The sequence below is a fragment of the Spermophilus citellus genome (assembly GCF_964194105.1).
Source record: "Spermophilus citellus genome assembly, chromosome: 4".
Taxonomy (NCBI): domain Eukaryota; kingdom Metazoa; phylum Chordata; class Mammalia; order Rodentia; family Sciuridae; genus Spermophilus; species Spermophilus citellus.
Window position 1 is genome coordinate 99,554,451 of NC_138185.1, and position 26,020 is coordinate 99,580,470.

The following is a 26,020-nucleotide window of genomic DNA, read 5'->3' on the forward strand; positions in this document are numbered from 1 at the left end:
ATCTGTCACAAGAATCCAGTTCATGTTTAAAAAGGCACAAAGGGAAGACAACCGTACTTCCAGTTCAATTTATCCTCTCTAATAGAATAGATCCTGCCAGGAGGGTCTCTGGGCCATAAGAGGGCAGTCACACCATAAAGGGGGTGTGGCAACCTCCAGACTAGATTCTGGAATTCTCCAAGCTGAACCCAGAGGGACTGAGGAGGTTCCCCTGTACCCAACACACCCCACGCCCCTCTGCAGCCATGACTTGGGTGGCCTGCACCCACCTGCACTGTCCCACGTGGACAGAACAATAGGCAACCACTCTACCCAGGAGGCCAGCATACAGTCAGGTGCCAGGCACCACCTCAGCCACTTGGCACAGTGACCCCACTGCTCCTCAAGGCTTATCACACTGCAGACCCCTGACAGCCAGTGTATCTGCTAAATCCTGCCACGGGCAGCTGGGAACGGGTCCCACCTTTCCCCTGCCAGCCTTTTGGGTTCTCCTCCCTGAACAGAGGAAGTTGTAAGACAAGCAAAGGCTAAACTGTGATCACCGGATCCATCTTTTTTTCTAGTACTAGGGACTGAACCAAAGTGCTCTATCAACCCCTCCCCAAACCCCTTCTATTTTTTATTTTGACACAGAGTCTCAATAAGTTGCCAAGGCTGGCCTCAAACTTGCCATCCTCCTGCCTCAGCCTCCCAAGTCACTGAGATAACAAGCATATACAACCATGCCCAGCTCAACTCATCCATCTTTACTAAGTACCCATACCAAACAGATGTGCCCTTTCTTTTCTCCTTATCCTTCCTCTTGCCCTGTAAAGAACCCAGCCTCCTGCATACTAAGGTCTAAGGAAGCCCATCATCTGACAACCGAGTCAGCCTCCACCCTCTCTAGGCACAGCCATGAGGAACTTCTGACATCCTTGGTCCTGAGCCAGCTTTCACTGAGGACCCTTGAGCTCAACAATGACATTCAGCCTAAAGTCAAGTCAATGACCTTGGCTAATCTCAGTGATGCTATGTCCTACTGCCCCCCATACCCAACTCCCCAGTCTCTTCCAAGGATCCTGCTGTCAACCCACTTTGGCTGAAAGCATCAGTATTGGCCTCAATTCCTTCCCTTATAGGTGACAAAGAGATCTCACATTCCCACAGAGCAGGGCAGCCAATGTCCTTGGGCATCCCTGGGACTTCACCAGAGACTTACACAGCAGCAGCAACTCTGTAAATGGGCAGTGACACACTTACACACCAGCTATGCCCCAACAGCAGCAACTTAGAGAAGAAGGGCTTTTCAGGGTGAACCAGAATCCTGATCCTACAACAGGCTCTCAGCTGATCTTCATGAGAACTCCTAGGCAGGGTTGGAGGGACAGTGTCCAGGTCATTTAGCTACCCATCAGTGGGACAAAAACCAAGAGCAGTTTTTTCACTGAGTTCACAAGGATCTTCTCCACCATTTCTTTTTTTAATAGATACCATCATTAGTTTACTTTAATACCAATTTCAAAGAGCTAAATGCTTACACAACCGTAGATGAAACTGCCTACCCCAATTCTAATTACTAGAATGCTTTCAAAATAATTACCAAAAAGAATTGTACTTTCTACACAGTTCTTTTTGTCAGAATGCTTTTTTAAAAAAAAAATTGTTCTTTTTAGATATACACAAAGTAGAGTGTATTTTGACATATTATACACACATGAAGTACATCTTATTCTAATTAGGATTCCATTCTTGTGATTGTACATGATGTGGAGATTCACTGGTTATGTATGCACATAAGAACACAGGAAAGTTATGTCCGATTCATTCTACTCTTACCTATTCCCTTCCCCTCTCCATTTCCCAGGGAACTTCTGTCTTCTTCATAATACCTTCATATTCTGAATACCTGAGGAAGGGGAACACCACTGGGCACGGACTGCATTACCATCTCTGGGCAGAAGAGCTCAATGTGTATGCTTTCAGGTCACTTTCCAGGCAACACATCCAACGAAGAATTCTTTTTTTTTTCTTTAATTTATTTTTTAGTTTTAGGTGGACACAATATCTTCATTTTATTTTTATGTGGTGCTGAGGATCGAACCCAGCGCCCCGTGCATGCCAGGCGAGCGCACTACCGCTTGAGCCACATCCCCAGCCCTAAGGAAGAATTCTTAGGTCACATGACCACCTTTAAAGCTGCAGGTGGATTCAAGCCAGGTGTGCTCTCCCCAGGTCCCACAGACAAGGTGGCCGGTCTATCGCTGGTATGGTACTTCCCACAGCAGCCAGGCCTCATTTTCATCTACAGAATGGGAGCAGATGTTTCCAAACTACGCATCTTACAAAGGATGAATATCCAGAATATAAAAGGGACTCAAAACAACTTAATAACAGAAAAGCAAGTAATCCAATTTAAAAGGAGGCAAAGGACTTCAATAGACATTTCTCAAATTAAGACGCATAAATGACCAAAAGATAATGAAAAACTGCTCAATATTACTAGTCATCAGGGAAATGCAAATCAAAACCACAATAAGAGAACACCTTACCCCATGGGAATGACTATTAACAAAACTAAAAAATACACCTAGTGAGGATATGGAGAAGTGAGAACCCTCCCTCATGTGCCACTGGTGGGAACGTAAACCAGTATAGTCATTATGGAAAACAGTATGGAGGTTCCTCAAAAAATTAAAATAGAACTACCACATGATTCAGCAGTTCCACTGCTGAGTCTTTATCTAAAGGAAATGATCTCAGTGTACAGAAGAGACATCTACACTCCCATGTTCATTGTAGCACTGTTCACAAAAGATTTTTTAATTTGCCCCTATTTTCTTGTCACTGAGGTTAAACACATTCTTTTTTTTTTTTTAAAGAGAGAGTGAGAGAGGAGAGAATTTTAAATATTTATTTATTTATTTATTTATTTTAGTTCTCGGCGGACACAACATCTTTGTTGGTATGTGGTGCTGAGGATCGAACCCGGGCCGCACGCATGCCAGACGAGCGTGCTACCGCTTGAGCCACATCCCCAGCCCCTTAAACACATTCTTGTACTGTAACCATTTTTGCTTTTCCTTATGATTTGCCAGCTTGAGCTTTTTATTTATTTATTTTTTATTTTAAATTCTTTTTTTTTTTGATACCAGGGATTGCGCCCAGGGGCGCTAACCACTGAGCAACATCCTTAGCCCTTCTTTTTATATTTTATTTAGAGACAGACTCTTGCTGGGATCCTCAGGGCCTCGCTGAGTTGCTGAGGATGGCTTTGAGCTCACAATCCTCCTGACTCAGCCTCCTCAGTATAGGCGTGTGCCACCGCTCTGCTAAACTTGAGCCTTTTGTTTTTAATCCTCTGGAATCTCAGTTCTTTCTTCATTGATTGCATAGATATTCACTATACTAACAATATTAAAGATACTGAAACTTTGGGCGGGTGCTGCCCAACTTTTTCCAGATCAAGCTACTTGCTTTATCATTTTACTTACTTTTCCCCTTTGAAATCTAAGTTTTAACTTTTTTTTCCCTTCTTTATGCTGAAAATTGAACCTAGAGTCTCTGGCAAGGTCTAAACTTTCTATCATATTGAACTTTTCAGCCTGTCCCTCTGGAATTTCCTCTTTCACTTCTAAATTTACCAAGTAGGAAGAACTCTGCCCTCCCAGGCCCAGGGAAGGAAGCTGTTTAACAGACCCAGACTCAGCGAACTGCTGTCCCCATCCCAGGAGCCACAGACTCACCCATGGGAGAAAAAATATTAGGGCAACAGATCACCCCGGAACGAATCCAGAAATAATACCAAGATCCAGAAACAGTTCAATAAACTGACTAAAGATAAGAATTTGGGGGCTGGGGCTGGGGCTCAGCAGTAGGACGCTCACCTAGCATGTGTGAGGCCCTGGGTTCGATCCTCAGCACCACAAAAATAAATAAATAAATGAAGGTATTGTTCCATCTACAACCAAAAAATAAATGTTTAAAAAAAAATGCTCAATGGGCTGGGGATGTGGCTCAAGCGGTAGCGCGCTCGTCTGGCATGCGTGCGGCCCGGGTTCGATCCTCAGCACCACATACAAACAAAGATGTTGTGTCCGCCGAGAACTGAAAAATAAATATTAAAAAAAAATTCTCTCTCTCTCTCTCTCCTCTCTCTTTAAAAAAAAAATGCTCAAGGGGCTGGGGTTATGGCTCAGCAGTACAGCGCTTGCCTGACATGTGTGCGTCCCTGAGTTTGAATCTCAGCACCATATATAAATAAGTAAAATAAAAATCCATCAACAACTTAAAAAAAAATACCATTCTTTAAAAAAAAAAAAAGTTTAAAAAAAAAAATGCTCAAAACAGCCATGTGACTCACCATTGTGACCCACCCACTGCTGGGTGAAACACACCTCTCCAACCACATACCAGCCCAGGAAATGGCCACGTGCCCAGAGCCCCATGTTACAGGTTTGGACAAGGTTTGTTTCCCAACAGTTCATGTGTTAGATGCCTGGTCTTCGGCTTAGTGATATTAAGGGGTGGTGGAGCCTTCCCAAAGGGGATCCTAGTAGGAGGTGAGCAAGTCATTGGAGTATCACCCGGAGAGAGGATTAGGTAATTCTCATGTGAATCCTGAGAAAGTTGTTCTAGAAAGCAAGACTGGTCTCTCTGGGCCCTGTCTTCTTGTCTTCCACCATTGTGATTCCACTGCCATGAGGCCCTCATTAAAGCTAAGTAGAAGTTAGCTTTAGTTAAATAAATCTCTTTCCTTTAAAAATTACCAAGCCTTATTTAGTTATAACAATAGAAAACAGACTAACATACTACATTCCTGGGAAGAAAGCTTCTGGCAAATCAAAAAGTGAAAATGATAAGACCAAGTTTTAATTACATAACTTGTTAAGGGCTGAACTGTAGCCCCCTGCACCCAAATTCATTTGTTGAAGCCCTAACCCTTGGTACCTAAGAATGTGCCATATTTAGAGACAGGGTCTCCACAGAGGTGATTAAGTTAAAATGAGGCTGTCAGAGTGGGCTCTAATCAAAGACAATTGGAGATTAGGGCACAAACACACAGAGGGAAAACAATGCTAAAGACCCAGGAAGAAGACATCACCTATAAGCCCAGGTGAAAGACCTCCCTAACAAACCTACAGACCTGCTGGGGACAAAGGAGCACATTAGTACCGCAGCCCAGGCCATCGGCAGGACCATGGTAAGGCAATGAAGATTTCTAAGATGGAACAAGACAGGGATGCCCTCTATCACCACTTCTATTCAATACAGTTCTCGAAACACTGGCCAGAGCAATTAGACAGACGAAAGAAATTAAAGGCATAAAAATAGGAAAAGAAGAACTTAAATTATCACTATTTGCAGATGACATGATTCTATACCTAGAAGACCCAAAAGGGTCTACAAAGAAACTACTAGAACTAATAAATGAATTCAGCAAAGTGGCAGGATATAAAATCAACACACATAAATCAAAGGCATTTCTGTATATCAGTGACAAAACTTCTGAAACGGAAATGAGGAAAAACACTCCATTCACAATATCCTCAAAAAAAAAATAAAATACTTGGGAATCAACCTAACAAAAGAGGTGAAAGATTTATACAATGAAAACTACAGAACCCTAAAGAGAGAAGTAGAAGAAGATCTTAGAAGATGGAAAAATATACCCTGTTCATGGATAGGCAGAACTAACATCATCAAAATGGCGATATTACCAAAAGTTCTCTATAGATTTAATGCAATGCCAATCAAAATCCCAACGGCATTTCTTGTAGAAATAGATAAAGCAATCATGAAATTCATATGGAAAAATAAAAGACCCAGAATAGCAAAAGCAATTCTAAACACGAAGTGTGAATCAGGTGGTATAGCGATACCAGATTTCAAACTATATTACAGAGCAATAGTGACAAAAACAGCATGGTACTGGTACCAAAACAGGCAGGTGGACCAATGGTATAGAATAGAGGACACAGAGACTAATCCACAAAGTTACAACTATCTTATATTTGATAAAGGGGCTAAAAGCATACAATGGAGGAAGGATAGCATCTTCAACAAATGGTGTTGGGAAAACTGGAAATCCATATGCAACAAAATGAAACTGAATCCCTTTCTCTCGCCATGCACAAAAGTTAACTCAAAATGGATCAAGGAGCTTGATATCAAATCAGAGACTCTGCGTCTGATAGAAGCAAAAGTTGGCTCTGATCTACATATTGTGGGGTCGGGCTCCAAATTCCTTAATAGGACACCCATAGCACAAGAGTTAATAACAAGAATCAACAAATGGGACTTACATAAACTAAAAAGTTTTTTCTCAGCAAGAGAAACAATAAGAGAGGTAAATAGAGAGCCTACATCCTGGGAACAAATTTTTACTCCTCACACTTCAGATAGAGCCCTAATATCCAGAATATACAAAGAACTCAAAAAATTAGACAATAAGATAACAAATGACCCAATCAACAAATGGGCCAAGGACCTGAACAGACACTTCTCAGAGGAGGACATACAATCAATCAACAAGCACATGAAAAAATGCTCACCATCTCTAGCAGTCAGAGAAATGCAAATCAAAACCACCCTAAGATACCATCTCACTCCAGTAAGATTGGCAGCCACTATGAAGTCAAACAACATCAAGTGCTGGCGAGGATGTGGAGAAAAGGGTACACTTGTACATTGCTGGTGGGACTGCAAATTGGTGCGGCCAATTTGGAAAGCAGTTTGGAGATTCCTGGGAAAGCTGGGAATGGAACCACCATTTGACCCTGCTATTGCCCTTCTCGGACTATTCCCTGAAGACCTTAAAAGAGTGTACTACAGGGATACTGCCACATCGATGTTCATAGCAGCACAATTCACAATAGCTAGACTGTGGAACCAACCCAGATGCCCTTCAATAGATGAATGGATTAAAAAAATGTGGCATCTACACACAATGGAGTACTATGCAGCAATAAAAAATGACAAAATCATAGAATTTGCAGGGAAATGGATGGCACTAGAGCAGATTATGCTTAGTGAAGCTAGCCAATCCCTAAAAAACAAATACCAAATGTCTTCTTTGATATAATGAGAGCAACTGTGAACAGAGCAGGGAGGAAGAGCAGGAAGAAAAGATTAACATTAAACAGAGACATGAGATGGGAGGGAAAGGGAGAGAAAAGGGAAATTGCATGGAAATGAAGGGAGACCCTCATTGCTATACAAAATTACATATAAGAGGTTGTGAGGGGAATGGGATAACAAACAAGGAGAGAAATGAATTACAGTAGATGGGGTAGAGAGAGAAGATGGGAGGGGAGGGGAGGGGGGATAGTAGGGGATAGGAAAGGTAGCAGAATACAACAATTACTAATAGGGCATTATGTAAAATTGTGGATATGTAACCGACGTGATTCTGCAATCTGCATTTGGGGTAAAATTGGGGGTTCATAACCCACTTCAATCTAATGTATGAAATATGATATGTCAAGAGCTTTGTAATGTTGTGAACAACTAATAAAAAAAACAACAACAACAACAACAAAAGATTTCTAAGAATCTGCATGTGCTGTAATGTAGCTAATCAAGAACCTCCCTCTGGGTGCACAGGCCTCGGGAGGGCTGATTAACACAAGTCCAAGGTCATCGACAGACAAATGCAGCTGCCTGTGTTGTCACCTACCTCTGATGGATGGATCCTTCTAAAACTCGATGTTCTTCACTGCACCTTTTGATACACCCAGCAGTCTGGACAAAGGTGCCCTTTATGTGGCTAAACAACAGAGACATGCTCAGACAAGCTTTAGGGATGGAGGAGTGGAAGACAGGAAATGACCAAGGTGGGAAATACTGTGCTCCCCAAAATCACCCTCACTGCTTTCGTGCTGTTTAGGGATTTTGTTTATTTATTTTTGGGGATTGGAGATTGAACCCAGGACACACTGCCACTGAGCTACATCCCCAGCTCTTTTTTATTTTTTATTTTGAGACAAGGTCTCACTAAGTTGCTGAGGCTGCCCTCAAACTTGGATCCTCCTGCCTTCACCTCCTGAATGCCTGGGGTTAAGTGTCAGGCCAGGTGTTTTTGTTTATTTGGTGCCAGAGTCAATAAAAAGGCTGAGAAAGGATGAAAGGAGAAAAAAAATGAATAAGTTTATATAATTTATTTAAGCTTTTCCAAGTAACCTGAGGTGCTTGGGAGTATCAATTCTGACATGTGACAGGAACCCAGGACAAGGACTGTGCTCCCCAGTGTCCCTTTCCAGGGGCTGTTAGCAGATGTGACAGAAGCTACTCAGCTGAGGCTACAGTGTGCAAAGCATGAAGAATTCTAACCACAAGTGAAGACTGCCTGAGGGACCCCGGATGAGCCCTGCTGCTGAGTGGCATGGACCGAGGACTTGGTCTAGATCTGCGTGTCCTCCTGCAGCTAGGGTAATCCCCAATCAAAGTGTCAGAGGCTGTATGCAAGAGTGTAGCCCATCCTCTAAACAAAGTCACCAAGCTCCTGAAGCACACGGAGTTCCAAGCATTCCTCCTAATATGCAATCTTGGCCAGCTCTCCAGGAATGCATCTGACATGTAAAAAGAAAGAACCAGGGGCTTCTGAGCCCTTCAAGTTCATCGTGCAGAGAAAACACACAGGGCTGTGGGCCCTATGCTCACACCTCCCTGGCCTTCGGAGCTGGGCTGAGCCCCAGCCCAGAGGCCATAATGCCTCCTGCCTGGACCTGGGACAAAATCACAATAACCCAAGAACTCCCAAAGCTTCTCAAATGCCCTTCACAGGATCAGAACCCATTCCACCCCACCTGTGAGGTAAGCCTGAAATGTATAAATGAAATATTAAGTAATACAAAGCAGACTCTTTACACACAATGCCCTGCCAGGGTGGCATACAAGTGTAGGGCAGAGCCAAGCCCAGTGGTACACGCCTGGAATCCCAGAGGCTCGGGAGGCTGAGATAGGTGGTTCACAAGTTCAAAGTCAGCCTCAGCAAAAAGCAACTCAGTGAGACCCTGTCTATAAATAAAACACAAAACAGGGCTGGGGATGTGGCTCAGTGTCCCTGAGTTCAAGCCCCAGTACTATACTCCACCCCACCCCAAAAAAAAGTACAGGGCAGAAAGTCACATCCACAGACCTTGGCCATGTGGCACCCTGAAGGGGGTCCACCAAGCTCTGTTCATTTCTGGTGGACGTGGGGCCGGGTATAAATGAGAGAAGGTTTACAACTTCTCACAATTTGTGTACAAGGTCTTACGGCGGCGGCATCTGTGTCCAGGGTATTTCCTGTTCTTGGTTGGGGAATCTGGTAGTGTAGGCTCTAATCAGCTGGCTCCCAGAGAGCAAAGACCACCCCCTCTTTCACCCTCTGCATCCCCAATGCAGTAAGCACTCAGTCAAACTCTGAAGGAGGAGGCAATTCTCTAAAATGTAAATTATTAAAGTATAAACTAAAAATTATTCCCTGTGATGGCCATGTGCCAACTTGGGTCAAGTTCGCAGTACCTGGCGGGTTTCATTGTTGTTGTTTTTTAACAACATCTGGTTTGGGGCCAGACTCCATCTAGATGTTGCTATGAAAGTAGTTTTTAGATGAGTCAACATTTAAATTAGTAGACTCTGGGTAAAGCAGATTACCCTCCATAACTCAGGTGGGTCTCATCCAATGAGCTGAAGGATTTAAGTGAAAAAAGACTGAGGTTCCCCAAAGAAAGAAGGAATTTTGCCTCCAAGCAGCCTATGGACTAGAGCTACATCAACTCGTCCCTGAGGCTCTAGCATGTTGTGCTGCCCTGAAAAAACCTGGACTTGCAGGCCTCCACATCTATGAGTCAATTCCTTAAAATAAATCTCCGTCTCCCTCCCTCACCTGTGTGTCTGTGTGTGTGTGTGCGTGTGTGTTTGTGTGTCTATACATATATACCTATATCTATCTGTATCTCTCTCTCTATATATATATATATGTGTGTGTATATATGTATACATTATATATTTCCCCTACTGATTCTGTTTCTCTGGAGAACCCTGACTAATCACCACCCCTACCACTCCCATGCCTCTGACACCAGAGAAAGCAAGAAAACACAACTTGTTCAAAACCTTTCAGTGTGGTCTGCAGGACAGGAACAAAGGTAACTCTCTACAACCTGTGAATTCTCAAGAACAAGTGCACTCACACTTGGTCAGTCGATGATCTCTAGGGTCTTGGAGTGGAGGTTGCTTTAAAGATTATTGTTTTTGTGGAGACTGGTCCTTCTAGGCAGGGTTTGTGGGAACAAAAAACAACTCTTTGGAACAACTTGTGGTGGGGATGTAGCTCAGTAGTAGAGCACTTGCCTAGCATGCATAAGGCCCCTAATCCAATCCCCAGTGCAGAAAAAAAAAAAAAAAAGGACCAATCTGAGTAAGTCAAGCATTAGACAGGGATTCAAGTACAACAGATCCTCCTACCACATCTGACTTGGGGCTCTCTGATTCTTCAGACCAAAGCCTACCTCCTTCTGCCTTTCTTCAAGGAGAAATCAACACACCCCACTGTTCTGCTCAGGGAAACATGGGCAAAAGGGGAGACCACACAGGCTCAAAGCATAAACCTGGCCATGGAGTCCAGTTTCAAGATGGAGCCCATTGCTTTCTGAGCATCTGTTTTTCTCCCTTGTGGAGCAAGATCCCTTCATGTGCTGCTGAGAGCAAAGAACAGAGCATGACAAGTTTGGCTAGAGAGATCTGAGGTACAAATATGAATCACAAATATTCTGGTTTCAAGGTCACAGTTGCTATGACTGCCTATCTATCCTATTCACAACTAAAAAAGCTGGAAGCCACAGGTCAATGCCCACCATTTCAGTTCTCACAGCTACGCATGAAGAGGCAGTCAAGATAAAGCTGGAGAGGGAGCAACCAGGAAAATGAACATGAGCTTCTGCTGAACAACACAAATGCACACCAGGCTCAAAACCACCACAGGGGTTTAAAAAAATCCATATTTCTTTGAGACCATGTTTTGAGAGGCCTTTATTATAAAATTTATATAAATGCAAATCTTGTTCTTGAAATGCTCTAGAATCCTCTTAATAACCTGAAATCAGGCCAGACATGCTGTGATTAGGCGTCCACTTGTGACCATCAGTTCTCCAGATAAGACATAAACAGAATAAAATGGCAATGTAAATTCTACCACATAACTACTTATATTAAATGGAAATAAAACAAGTCACTCAAATCAGAAGGCTGAGACATACAGAATGAATTAAAAACGTGTACCAACTATATGCTATCCGGGAGAAACACACTTTCAATTCAAAGACATAAGTGAGGGAAACTAAAAGAATGGGAGGGGGATAGTAGAGGATAGGAAAGGCAGCAGAAAACAACAGACACTTGTATGTAAAAACGTGGATGTGTAACCGATGTGATTCTGCAATCTGTATACGGGGTAAAAATGGGAGTTCATAACCCACTTGAATCAAATGTATGAAATATGATATGTCAAGAGCTATGTAATGTTTTGAACAACTAATAATAAAAATAAAAATAAATAAATAAATAAAAGAATGGGAAAAGTACGCCATGAAAAGAGAGGACAAAAAAGAATAGAAGTGATTATACTAACATCAGACAAATACTAGACAAAATAGACTTGAAGACAAAAATTACTAGAAACATGATAAAAGGATCACTCCATCAGTGTCACATAACAATACAAATACATATGCACCTAACAAGATAGCCTCATAACACAAGAAACTGCAGATGACAGACATGATTTTATTTTATTTTATTAGTTGTAGATGGACACAATACCTTTATTTTATTTGTTTCTATTTTCATGTGGCGCCAGGGATCAAACCCAGTGCCTCACACATTAGGCAAGCTTTCTACCACTAAGCCACAACCACAGCCCCAGGACATGATTTTATATGTAGGAAATCCTGGATTGCACAGAAACACTGTTAGAGCCAATAAAAGAATCCATCAAAGTTGCAAGACTCAAAAGCAACACATTAAAATGAGAATTTCTTTTAGCTTGGCAATGAACAATCTAAAGTGGAAATTAACAATTCCATTTACTAAAACATCAAAAAGAAAATTTAATACATTTAACCAAGAGGTGAAAGATTACAAAGATGAACAAACTGACCAACAAAAGAGAAGAGTACCCAGAAATGCATCCTTACACATAAGGGTAAATGATTTCTAACAACAGCGTCAAGACCATTCAATTGGAGAAAGGACAGTCTTTTCAACAAATACCACTGGAAAGGGGTTGCAGTTATGGCTCGGTGGCAGAGCACTTGCCTACCTAGTATGAAGCCATGAGTTGAGCTCCCACACTGCAAAAGCAAAAACAAATGATAGGTCAGCATGGTGGCAGAGCCACCTGTAACCCTAGGCAATAGGATCCCAAGTTCAGGGACAGCCTGGGCAACTTAGTGAGACAATGTCTCACAATAAAAAATAAGATAAATAAGATGGGAAACTAGACATCTACACACGAAACAATCAAGTTGGGCCATTTCCTTACACTTCCTTACACTACTTACTTGGCTAAGCAGGTAGCTCTGTGGGAGACCTTGGCATAATCCAGGCCCTGGGTTCCATCCCTAGCACATACACCTTCAAAAACCAGTTAACTCAAAACACATCAATACTTAAACATAATTACTAAAACTATACTTCTCTCAAGAAGAAAATACAGGAGAAAAGCTTCATGACATTGGATTTAGTAATGATTTCTTGGATATGATTCCAAAAGTACTGCTAACAAAAGAAGAAGAAAAAAAACAGTAAAGCAAAATAAATAAAAAAATTTTGACCATCCAGGGCAGTATTAAGAGCTGGATATGGGGGGGACACACCTGTAATCCCAGTTACTTGAGAGACTAAGGCAAGAAGATCACTAGCCCGAGGCCAGCATTGACACCTTAGCAGGACCTGTTTCAAAATAAGAAATGAACCAAAAGGGCCTGGGTTGTAGGTCAGTAGCAGAATGTCCCTGGGCTCAACAACAAAAACAAAAGTGTGAATAGATAACCCCCACAATGGGCAAAAAAATATTTTCAAACCATCGATACATAATTAATAAGTCCTAAATTCAACAATAAAAACAATCAACTCAATTTAAAAATGAGCAAAAGACTTAAATAGACATTTCTTCAAAGAAAATGTACAAGAGGCCAATAAACTCAGAAAAAAATGCTGAATATCACTAAACTATCAAAACCCAAACTGGATATCACTTCATCCTCACTAGGATGACTTTTATTTAAAAGAGAAAGAAAAGAAAAACCAACAAGAAGTGTCTGCAAGGATATAACAAAATCAGAACCCTTATGCACTGCCGGGAATGTAAAATGGTAAAGCCACTCCGGAAAACAGAACAGCAGTTCCTTAAAAAAATAAATAAATAAATATTTAATTACCACATGATCTAACAATTCCACTTCTGCTATGTACAAAATAAACAAATAAATAAAGGTTGGTGAGGGAGAACAGGCTCTCAAACAACAATTTTCATAGCAGCACTATTCACAAAAACTAAAAGGTGGAAACAGCCCAACTGTCCATGGATGGATAGATGAACAAGGAAACAAAATGTGGTATGTAATGCTTTTCAGCCTTGAAAAGGAATGACATTCCAAACATGCTACAAAATGGATGAGACTTAAAAAATATTATAGTAAAAGAAATAAGTAGAAATTTTTAAAAATATTACATGATTCTACTTACATGAAGTACTTGGAATAGTCAAGTTCATAGAGAGACACAAGACAGAATGGAAGTGGGAGAAAAGGAAGTTATGACTTAATGGGTTCAGCGTTTAAGTTTAGGATGATGAAAAAATGCTAGAGACAATACTGATGGTTGCACAACAATGTAAATGTATTCAATGCCACTACACTCCAACAAAAACTGGAGTTTTTCATGTCAATTTCATGTTTTGTATACTTTGTCATAGTGGGAAGAAAAGTCAGGTAGGTGATTCCCCAGGTTGGTTTTTTGGTGTGTTTTTGCTTGATCTTTTGCAGTGCTGGAGAACACATCCAGGGCCTCATAGACTCTGGTTTAGTGATTACTGTTGGAGCAGGCATTGATAGGAGACAGAGAAGCGTTCTTGTCATGACCTAACTTGATCTCCCCTGCCAGAAGTCTCTGTTGTTTCTCCAGACGGTCTGCTGGGAGCCCCACTGATGCTAGTGAAGCAGATCAAAAGCCAGAATCCAGATAGGTGCCCAATGGGGGTGCTGAGAGTGGTCCCTAAGCATGCATGTCCCTTTCTAACCACCACGGATGAGCGGATCAGCAAGTGCCTGAGGGCCTTACATTTGGGGGATGGTATTTGGCAACTTTTTTCTAATTTTTCAACTTGGAGTGTGAATTCAAAGTCTGGCTCTGCATATAACCTTTGGCTCCTACCTCATCTGTGTCACTTCTTTATCCACAAAGTGGGAATAATAATTGCACCTGCTTTGGAGTGTTGTGAGAACAATTAGCACATGAACTACTGAGAATATGAGTCAGCAAACTACAGACCACTGCCTCTTTCTGTAAATAAGTTTTGTTGGCACACTGCCACACCCACTCATTACACGTGGTCCATGCTGCTTTGATGCTGCCACAGAGACCAGATGGCCCACAAAGCCTTAAAAATTCACGATCTGGACCTTTACAGGAAAAGTAACTCTGGCTTAGAATGAAGCCTGTAACATATGATGTACTCAAGAAATGTTAGCTATTGCTGAAACCCAAATTCACCTTCAAAATCACAAATCTGAGTACATGGGGCTGGGGATGTGGCTCAAACAGTAGCGCGCTCGCCTGGCATGCGTGCGGCCCAGGTTCGATCCTCAGCACCACATACAAACAAAGATGTTGTGTCTGCCAAAAATTAAAAAAATAAATAAATGTTGAAAATTTTGAAAAAAAAAATTTTGAGTACATGAACCAAGATATAGACATAAGCATCAATTAGAGTGGTGAAAAAATAGTAAAAAATAATAGTGTCAACTAACAGAGACATGAAACAAATTATAATACATCTACACCATGGAATATAGTCATGTGCTGCACAGTGACATTTCAGTCAGTAATCTTGGTCTCCTAAGATTGAATCGCCTACTAATGTCTGTAGCTGTCTACCTTAGGTAATTACACTCCATGATTTTGCATAGTGATGAAATACCTAACAATACATTTATCAAAACATATCCCCATCAGTAAGCAATGCATGACTATAATATACTGTCATTAAAAATGGAAATCTCAGGGCTGAGGTTGTGGCTCAGAGGTAGAGTGCTCGCCTGGCATGCGTGGGGCACTGGGTTCGATTCTCAGCACCACATAAATATAAAATAAAGATATTGTGTCCACCTATAAATAAAAAACAAATATAAAAAAATTTTTAAATGGAAATCTGTGTATATATACACACAAAGTTATGGTATAGATATAAGGTGCCCCCCAAAAGCTCCTCTTAATTTGGGAATATTCAGATGTAAAATGATTAGATTATGATTACAGGTCAGTGTAACCTAGTTGGCCCATCCTGGTTTGAATGGACTGACTGGATAGTAACTGTAAGCAGATGGGGCATGGCAAGAGGAGGTCATCTACCTCCTTGAAGGATCATTCTTCCTGGGGTCCCTCCCTGCCTGCGCCCTCTCTCCCTTTTTCTGCTTTCTTGCTGCCATGAGGTAAACAGCTTTCCTCCTCTGGGTCCTTCCTCCATGAAGTAGCCTCACCTTTGGCCCAGAGCCATGGAGTTAGCCATCTATGGACTGAGGTCTCTGAAACCATGAATCCCAAATAAACTTTTCCTCTTCTAAGTTGTTATTGTCAGGTATTTTGGTCACAGTGATGAGAAAACTGACTAAAACAACCAACATTTAAGGATTTCCAAAATCTTTAAAGAACTGAACATCATTAAGTGAAAATGCATGATATCTCACTGTTACCAAAAATACAGAGAGAGAGAGAGAGAGAGAGAGAGAGAGAGAGAGATGAAGTTGTAAGGTAATGTTACTTAGCTTTTTTAATGAGCTGGAGTCTGCAATTTTCCTTAACACTTAAAAATACCATATTAGTCTCTCTTCCAAGATGCATCCTAGAACTACACTTTTCGAACCCTTCTATCTTTACTCCTTAGGGTCAAACTAGAATAGGGCTGAATCTATAATGCAGACTGAAAGACTGTATATGACCTCCTGGAAAAAGCAAATAGCAATGATCAGTGATGGCCAGAAGTTGAGGACAGGGAGAGGCTGACTACAGGGACACCTGGATGGATATTTTGGGAGAGAGAGAACTGGTTCTGCATCTTGACTATAGTGGCAGTCACAGAACTCTATGCATTCGTAAAACTCACTGTACACCATAACATGAATTTTGCCATATGTAAATTTAAAAATAAGCACATACTCAAAAACACAGGGAGTGGTTAAGTTTCTTTGAGCAACTTATCAGCATGAGAACATACATACTGACCAGGAAATGCCTCCTCCACAACTCCAGTGTTTGCCTCAGTCCCTTGGGATGCATTAGGGAAAGAAAGTAACAGGGAATACTATACCACTAGCACAATCTTCCTACTGAATTCTTAACAATGTGTATCTGTCATGGCTCACATTTATCTAAAATGGAATTAGTTCTTTCAAGCTCTGTGCCTGTGGATCTAGGCATGACATGGAAATCCATTAGCAACCTGCAGGGCTAAGGGACGGCAGGTGTGGGACCCTCACTGATCTAGGCAACACCACTCCTTAATGTAAGCCTGCTGATGATTAACCCACTGGGGCTTCACAGCAATATCACCAAATCGTCAAGGACAGCAATCTGAGCCAGGTATCAGGTACCACAGCAGCTTCAATCACGGATCTTAACTAAGGAATCTTATTAAAAGACAGCCAAGAAATACCATTGAACTCACGACGCTGAAAAACACTGTCCGATGTGAAAAGCAGTAAGTATCCGCTACACATTCCATAGTCTCAGTCTCCACAGAGGAGATCCATCAATACTGATTGCAAATAAGCAATTGCTATCTATACCATTCACACTTAACCACAGAGTTGACATCGTCTGGATGCCTCCTCTCAGTTTAAAAACGCTCCTTAAACCCCAATTCCAAATCACTCTCCCCCTCTTTCCTCACACCCACAATATGCTGCAAATTAAGCGCACGCATCTCAGGCTTAAAATACACAATCAGCACGGCTGTGCCGAGCAGCGCTGCCCACGTAACAATCCGGTCTCCTTAACAAAGCCCAAAACTCATCTCTCCAAGAATCTAAGAATGGTTTCGCTGGACCACAGTCTCCCTCCTCTCGTCGGAGGCTGGCACAAAGCAAAAACCGGTTCAAGACTGGTGGCATGACTTTAGCCCAAGATTTGCAATCAGTCCGCTCCTTACTTTCCAACAATAACATGCAAAACACCAATGTGTCCCTTCACCACTGGAGCTCTGCCACGTGCCCGGGACGCCGGATCCAAGATCCTGGGGCGCGGGGCCCGGGGTTTGGAGACTCGGGGGCTGGGGCGGGGAGTCCAGGGTGCGCAGGGACGGGTGATTTGTGGACTTGAGCACTGGGGGCCCCGGGGCCCGGAGATTCTGGAACGCGGGGATTCAGGAGGGAATGCAAGAGCCGGCGTGCAGAAGCCCGCGATCGGGGGTCTTGGGCGACCCGGGACCAGGAGTTCAGGAGCTGGAGAGCGCGGGCCGGGAGACGCGAGGCCGGAGGCCGGGCAATCCCGAGAGGCCGCGCTGCCGGGGAGGCCGCGCACCCCGGCAGCCTTCGGGGCTCCTGCCGGCCCCGCCGCGCCCAGCCCAACCCAGCCCAGCCCAGCCCGGGTTCCGAGAGCGGCCCGGACACCACCGAAGCCGCGGACTGGGAGCGGGCGCAGCGACGATCCTCACCTGGGTCCGCGGCGGCGGTGGCGGCGGCGGCGGCGGCGGCTCGGGGGTCCCGGGCGGGCCCTGGGAGTTTTCCTGCCCGTGTGAGTCACTTGGGCGGGCCGGGAATGCGCCAGGAAACACCCGGCCTCCTCCCCTTCCTCCCGGGGCGGGTGCTCTCCCGGCTCGGCCCCTTCCTCCTGGCGCTCCTCCCTCCGCGCTCGGGCCGCGGCCCTGTCCGCTCCGTCCTCGCGGCCGGGCGTTCCCCGCCGCCCGGGAGCCCCCTGGATGCGACCGGGGAAGGAGTCTTTGGAGCTTCTTGCCGCGCTCCCCGCACTGCCGTCCGAGGTGCTCTCCCGGGTGAGAGCCCGGACCGCCACCTACCGGCTTAGGTGACCTCAGCTTTCACTGGACCGTGGTTGTTTGCGGGTGGGGAGAGGAGCAGGCGGGAGGCTCCTCCCCGGGAGCCGTCTCCTCGGCGCGCAAAAGGAGCGAGGTTCTGCAGCCTGTCTCTGCTGCCCAGGGTCAAGGCGGTGGGTGGGATGAGCTGCCAGGGCGCACACTGCTAGAGAGAAGGCCAGCACACCTGCCGCAGGTATTCGCTGCCAGGGCCACCTAAGAGAAAAGGGCCCCATCGGGCCCCTGCAGTGATCGCATTTGCACAACCCCTGTAGCTCTCTGCGTGCCCAGACTTGTGGGAATGGCTGACAAAAGAAAGCCTGACTTGAACTAGTTTCAAAAAGCAATTTTGAGAGAGGCCAGTTAAGTAACAAATATCCTATGGAAAGCTGATTGGGGTGAGCTTGTCACAGTCTCAGGAGAAAAATTGCCCCAAACTCCCTACCCACAAGCTCCCTCCTACAGCACTCTCCCTTCACTCCCCACCCGAGTTCTGAAGGAGAACAATATAATGAGCACCAGGCGTTTTAGAGTCCGCCCACAAGAGGATGAATTACTCACTGGCTCTGTTCTGGACAAGACAAAAGGTTGAATACTGACCGGTTGAATCCTTCCACTTTACCTAGAAGCTCGTGGAGGTTCCTTACACTCCCACAAATGGGTGACCGTCTGAATGCTGGGCCACACATTTTCCAATCAGCAGATTACTATTTATCCTTGAACAGGGCTAACCCTCGAAGTTAAATTTTGAAGATTTTTTACAGTGTAGGTGGAGTGATGGAACACAAATTTGTGATTTTAAAATATTGTCATCCCTAAGGAAATAAAAAATAAGAGGCACTCTGAAAATGCAAAAGAGAAGATAAATAGGATACTAAAATATACTCAATTCAGAAAAAGGCAGGAAAGGAGCAAAAAACACATGGAACAAATAGAAACAAAGAGCAAGCTGTTAAACTTAAAGCCAGCCATACTAGTAATTGCATTAATTGTGAGTGGATTAAACACTGTGATTAAAAGGCAGAAATTGTCACACTGGATAAAAACAAACCCCAAATATATGTTGTGTAGAAGGGACATAAGTTTTAAATATAAGGACACAAAGAGGCTGAAGTTAAAAGATGCAAATTGATCTACCATGCATACACTAGTCATAAGATAGAGCAGCTAGATTAATATCTCAGTAGACTTTCAATCAAATGTACCACCAAAGCCAGGTGTGGTTGTGCACACCAGTAATCCCAGTGACTGGGGAGCCTGAGGCAGGAGGATCATGAGTTCAAAGCCAGCCTCAGAAACTTAGTGAAGCTCTAAGCAAATCAGTAAAATCCTGTCTCCAAAAATAAAAAGCGTTCTTTTCTATACCATAGAGATTAGTGCTCTATTTGTGAGGGATAAAGATTTGTTCCCAAGATATAGCCTCTCTATTCACCTCACAGATTGTTTCTTTTGCTGAGAAGTACTTTTTAGTTTGAGTCCATCCCATTTATTGATTCTTGATTTTAGTTCTTGCGCCAAAGGAGTCTTATTAAGGAAGTTGGGGCCTAATCCCACATAATGGGCCTACTTTTTCTTCTATTAGATGCAGGGTCTCTGGTTTAATTCCTAGGTCCTTGATCCATTTTGAGTTGAGTTTTGTGCATGGTAAGAGATAGGGGTTAAATTTCATTTTGTTACTATGGATTTCTAGTTTTCCCAGCACCATTTATTGAAGAGGCTGTCTTTTCTCCAATGCATGTTTTTGGTGCCTTTGTCATGTAAGATAATTGTAATTTTGTGGGTTAGTTTCTGTGTCCTCTATTCTGTACCATTGATCTACCAGTTTGTTTTGGTGACAATACCATGCTTTTTTATTACTATTGCTCTGTAATATAGTTTAAGGTCTGGTACAGTGATGCCATCTGCTCAAAAAAAAAAAAAAAAACTCTTCCTGCCAAGGATTGTTTTAGCTATTCTGGGTCTCTTATTTTTCCAGATAAACTCAAAAAGCTAAGCAACAAGAAAACAAATAACCCAATCAATAAATAGGCCAAGGACCTGAACAGACACCTCTCAGAAGATGATACACAATCAGCCAACAAATATATGAAAAAATGTTCTAGAAATTAGAGAAATGCAAATCAAACCTACTCTAAGATTTCATCTACTCCGGTCAGAATGACAGCTATTATGAAGACAAAAACAATAAGTGTTGGCAAGGATGAGGGGGAACAGGTACACTCATACACTGCTGGTGGAACTGCAAATTGGTGCAGCCAATATGGAAAGCAGTATGGAGATTGATTGGAAAATTAGAAATGGAACCACCATTTGACCCAGCTATCCCACTCCTCGGTCTATACCCAAGGGACTTAAAAACAGCATACTACAGGGACACAGCTACAGCAATGTTTATAGCAGCACAATTCACAATAGCTAAACTGTGGAACCAACCTAGATGCCCTTCAATAGATGAATGGATTAAAAAATGTGGCATATATACACAAAGGAATTTTACTCAGCAATAAAAGAATAAAATCATGGCATTTGCAGGTAAATGGATGGAGTGCTAAGTGAAGTTAGCGAATCCCAAAACACCAAATGCCAAATGTTTTCTCTGATATAAGGAGGCTGATTCATAGTGGGGTTGGGAGAGGGAGCATGGAAGGAATAGATGAACTCTAGACAGGGCAAAGGGGTGGGAGGGGAAGGGAGAGGGAAAGGGGGTAAGAAAGATGATGGAATGAGATGGACATCATTACCCTAAGTACATGTATAAAGACATGAATTAGTGTGAATATATTTTGTATACAACCAGAGATATGAAAAATTGTGCTCCGTATGTGTAATAAGAATTGTAATGCATTCCACTGTCATATATAAATTTTTAAAAATTAATTTAAAAATAAATAAAAAACATTGTACCTGTGACTGATAAAAAATAAAAAATAAAAAGGGGTGGGCATGTGGCTCAGTGGTTAAGCCCCCCACCCCCCAGTTCAGTCCTCAGTACCAAAACAATAAGCAACACCAGAGACAAAAGGGACACTTGGTCATGATAAATGAGTCAATTCATTAAGAAAAAATAATATTTAGTATGTATAAACACCAGATAAACTTTGAACTACTTGAAAAGTTGATATAATTAACAGAAGAAATAGGCAAATGCACACTATTAGTAATTGATAGGTCAGGCTGACATAAAAATAAGTAAAGGTAAAGAAAAATTTAAAAGCAATTAAGATATTTGACCTAAATGGTACTTCCACAGAACACTACAGAATACATTCTATGAAATGAAACATGTTTACATCCTACTGAAAACTTCCAGCTATTGCTAAAAGGAATCATTAAGTTGTCAAACATACGTAACAGTTGTGAAATACACTATATTGCTAGGAAGTAAAACAAGTTTCAGTCAATATAAAGGGTTGATATCATAAAGAACCTTCTATGACCACCATGAAACTACACCAGAAAGGAATAATAAAAAGGTAACTTTGAATGCCCAAATATTAAAGAGTTAAACAGTATACTTCTAGCAGGGTACAGTAGCACACACCTAGAATCCCAACTCACCTAGCACACACCTAGAATCCCAACATTTCTCCAGAAGCATGATCCAAATATAAACCTTTCCTCCTCAAAGTTTGAGGCCAGACTGGAAACTTAATGAGACACTGTCTCTAAATAAATGAAAAGAGCTGAGAAAGTAATTCCATTCAATGGTAAACCACCCCTGGGTTCAATTCCTAGTACAAAAAAAAAAAAAAATCAATTTTTACTGTGTTTTGTGAATAGAAAAATAAACACTGGTATTTGTCTCTGTGTACTTTTCTCAAAGAAAAGAAAAGAAATAACTATGAAATTTAGAAAAGATGATAAAATGAATGAACAACAATAATAAAACACCCATATTTGTGAGATGCCACTAACAGGAACATATTATTATATATCAAATGCAAATATCAGAAAACAAGAATAGTTTGAATTAATGTTCTAAACTTCTATCCCCCAAAAAAGTTAGAAAAACATGAGCACAGGAGGCTGAGGCGGGAGGATCACAAGTTCAAGACCAGCCTCTGCAACTTAGTGAGACCCTGGGGATGTATCTCAGTAAGAGAACACCACTGGGTTCAACTTCTGAGACCACAAGGGAATTGCATGAAAAATTTTATGGCAATATATTTAATGACTTGGAAGAAATTGATAAGTTTGTTGAAAAACATGACTTCCCAAATCTGACACAAGAAAAAATAGAAGGGGCTGTGCTGGATCCCCAATGCAGAAGGTGAGGGGGATCTAAACAGTCTCATATTGGAAAAGAAAAAAGTGTCCAGAATGATTAGATCTTGAGGTCTGCAGCCTGTCAGTGGATGAATCCACTGGATGGATTAATAACTTGAAGGGTGGGGCGTGGTTAGGGGAATTAGGCCCCTGGGAAGAACTATATCTTGTCCCTGACCCCTTCTCCTCCTCTTTTTCTCTCTCTCTCCCTCCCTCCCCACCTCCGCCCTCTCCTTCTCTCTCTCTCCCCCTTTTTTTTTTTTTTTTTTTAAAGAGAGAGGGGAGAGACGGAGAGAGAATTTTTTTAATATTTATTTTTTAGTTCTCGGCGGACACAACATCTTTGTTGGTATGTGGTGCTGAGGATCGAACCCGGGCAGCATGCCAGGCGAGCGCGCTACCGCTTGAGCCACATCCCCAGCCCTTTCTCCCTTTTCTTTCTTCCCCTCTCTACTTCCTGGTGCCAAGAGCTGAGCAGCATTTCTCTGTCACCCCCTTCTGCCATGATATTCTGCCTGGCTTCAGACCCAGAACAATGGAGCCAGCTGACCACGGACTGAAATCTCCAGAAGCATGATCCAAATATAAACCTTTCCTCCTCAAAGTTGTTTGTGTCAGGTATTTTGATCACAGCTTCAACAAAAAGCTGACTGATGGAAAAAGCAGAGTCTTTTTTTTTTTTTTTTTTTATGATGCTGGAATAACTGCAAAGCTGTGTTAAAAAACTTAACTTCTTGGGGCTGGGGATGTGGCTCAAGCGGTAGCGCGCTGGCCTGGCATGCGTGCGGCCCGGGTTCGATCCTCAGCACCACATACCAACAAAGATGTTGTGTCCACCAAGAACTAAAAAATAAATATTAAAAATTCTCTCTCTCTCTCCTCTCTAACTCCTCTCTCACTCTCTCTTTAAAAAAAAAAAAAAAAAAAAAAAAAACTTAACTTCTTAGGGCTGGGATTGTGGCTCAGCAGTAGAACACTCGCCTAGCATGGGCGGGACCTGGGTTCGATCCTCAGCACCACATAAAAATAAAGGCATTGTGTTGTGTCCATCTACACCTAAAAAAATAAATATTAAAAAAAACTGAACTTCTACCCCGATGCCATATACAACAGTTAATTTGGTATGGATTATAGAGCTAAATTTGAAAGCTAAAAATATAAAGATTCTAGCTGGGTATGGTGGCACACACCTGTAATCCCAGCAGCTCAGGAGGCTGAGGCAGGAGGATCATGAGTTCAAAGCCAGCCTCAGCAAGGGTAAGGTGCTAAACAACTCAATGAGACCCTGTCTCTAAATAAAATACAAAACAGGGCAGGGATGTGGCTCAGTGGTTGAGTGCCGGGAATTCAATCCCTGGTACCCTACTCCCCCCAAAAAATGTATATATAAACATTCTAGAAGAAAACATAAGAGAATATTTTCACAATCTTGGAGTGGAGGTAGACAAAGATATCTTAGATCAGAAAAGGTACTCACCATTAGGTAAGGAAAAAAATGATACATTGATCAAAATTTTAAAACTTCTTAACAAAACACAATATTGAGTAAAAAACCAATGGGTATAAACTTGGGAAAACTGAAAGCAGAATCTTGAAGAGATATTTGTACACCCATGTTCACAGCAGTATTATTCATGACAGCTAAAATGTGGAAGCAACCCAAATGTCTCTTGACAGATAAACGAATAAAGAAAATGTAATCTATACATACGATGGAATAGTGTTCAGCCTTTAAAAGGAAGAAAATTCTCACACAAGCTACCACATGAATGAACCTTGACGACTTGCTGTTAAACAAGATGAACCAGTCACCAAAAATCCCATACACTCTATGATTCCACTGATAGAAGGAAGTTAGAGCAGTCAAATTCACAGAGGCAAAGAGAAGAATGGTGATTTCCAAGGGTTTGGGAGTGAAGAATAGAGTTATTGTGTAATGAGTATAGAGTTTCAGTTTTGCCAAAGTGTTCTAGAGATTTGTCACATAGCAATATGAATGTGCTTATCACTATTGAACTGTATACTTAAAAATGGTTGAGATGGCATATTTTATGTTATGCGTATTTTACCACAGTTAAAAATAAAGCATTTGAGGGTCCGGGGATGTGGCTCAAATGGTAGCACGCTCACCTAGCATACGTGAGGCACTGAGTTCGGTTCTCAGCACCACATAAAAACTAAGTAAAGATATTGTGTCCACCTAAAAACTAAAAAATAAATATTAAAAATAAAAAAAAAATAAAGCATCTGAGGGTCTGGGTTGGTTGTGGCTCAGTGGTGGAGCACTTGCCTGGCACATGTGAGGCACTGGGTTTGATACACAGCATCACATAAAAATAAATAAATAAAAGTATTATGTCCATCTACAGCTATATATATTTAGAATTGTGTTTGCAGCTGCCGCCTGCCTTCCCCCAGTCGCTAATGCCAGCGCTGCTTCTAGCTTGCCAAGCTCCAGCAGAAAGAGAAGCCGGGTAAGTAAGGAGGTCCGTCTACCAAGGCTTGTACAAAGTAGACAGCTGTCAGATCCAGCCGTGGTAAAGCACCCAGGAAACAACTGGCTACAAAAGCCACTCGCAAGAGTGCACCCTCTACTGGAGGGGTGAAGAAACCTCATAATTACAGGCCTGGTACTGTGGCACTCTGTGAAATTAGATGTTATCAGAAGTCCACTGAAGAACTTCTTGAACTTCTTCTTCAACAACTTCTTCTCCTTCTCCTCCTCCTCCTCCTCCTTCTTCTATTGTAGATGGACACAATATCTTTATTTTATTTATTTATTTTTATGTGGTGCTGAGGATAGAACCCAGTGCCTCACACATGCGAGGCAAGCACTCTGCCACTGAGCCACATCCCCATCCTAGAAGTCCACTGAACTCTGACTCACAAACTCCCCTTCCAGCGTCTGGTGCAAGAAATTGCTCAGGACTTCAAAACTGCGCTTCCAGAGCATAGCTATTGGTGCTTTGCAGGAGGCAAGTGAGGCCTATCTGGTTGACCTTTTTGAATACACCAATCTGTGTGCTATCCATGCCAAACGTGTAACAATTATGCCAAAAGGTATCTAACTAGCACACCACATACGTGGAGAACGTGCTTAATAATTCATTATGATGGGAAACATTGCATTCTCAAAAAAAAAATTATTTTCTCTTCTTCCTGTTATCAGTAGTTCTGAATTTTAGACATTTTTTTCCATGGGGTCAAAATTACCTAAGTATATGATTGCAAGTGGAAAAATAGGGGACAGAAATTAGGTATGGCTGTTTCTCCATTTTCATATGTGTGTGAATTTTTAATATAAATGTGGGGAGTAAAGCATTAATGCAAGTCAAAGTGCTTCAGTGAACAAGTTTCAACAGTTCAACTTTATAACAATTATAAATAAAACTGTTAAATTTCTGGACAATAACAGCATTTGTATTTTTTTTTTTTTTGTACTGAGGATTGAGCCTAGAGGTGCTTAATCACTGAGCAACATCCCCA

General features: G+C 42.2%; 1 protein-coding gene and 1 pseudogene across 3 annotated transcripts in view; one reads left to right on the top strand and one right to left on the bottom strand.

Annotated features, from left to right (window-relative positions):
• The window catches only part of CYFIP1 (cytoplasmic FMR1 interacting protein 1), a 90,343-nt gene extending 72,126 nt beyond the window's left edge, over positions 1-18,217 (bottom strand). For both annotated transcript variants that reach the window (XM_081290557.1, XM_081290556.1), the window contains exon 1: positions 17,894-18,217. The gene's annotated coding sequence lies outside the window, so the exon portion shown is untranslated. The remainder of the gene's footprint in view (positions 1-17,893) is intronic.
• Positions 18,218-23,631: 5,414 nt separating this feature from the next.
• On the top strand, positions 23,632-25,635 carry LOC308648165 (histone H3.3C-like; annotated as a pseudogene). The gene is made up of 3 exons: positions 23,632-23,655; positions 25,035-25,226; positions 25,422-25,635. The product of its transcript is annotated as a histone H3.3C-like (transcript).
• Positions 25,636-26,020: the final 385 nt, after the last annotated feature.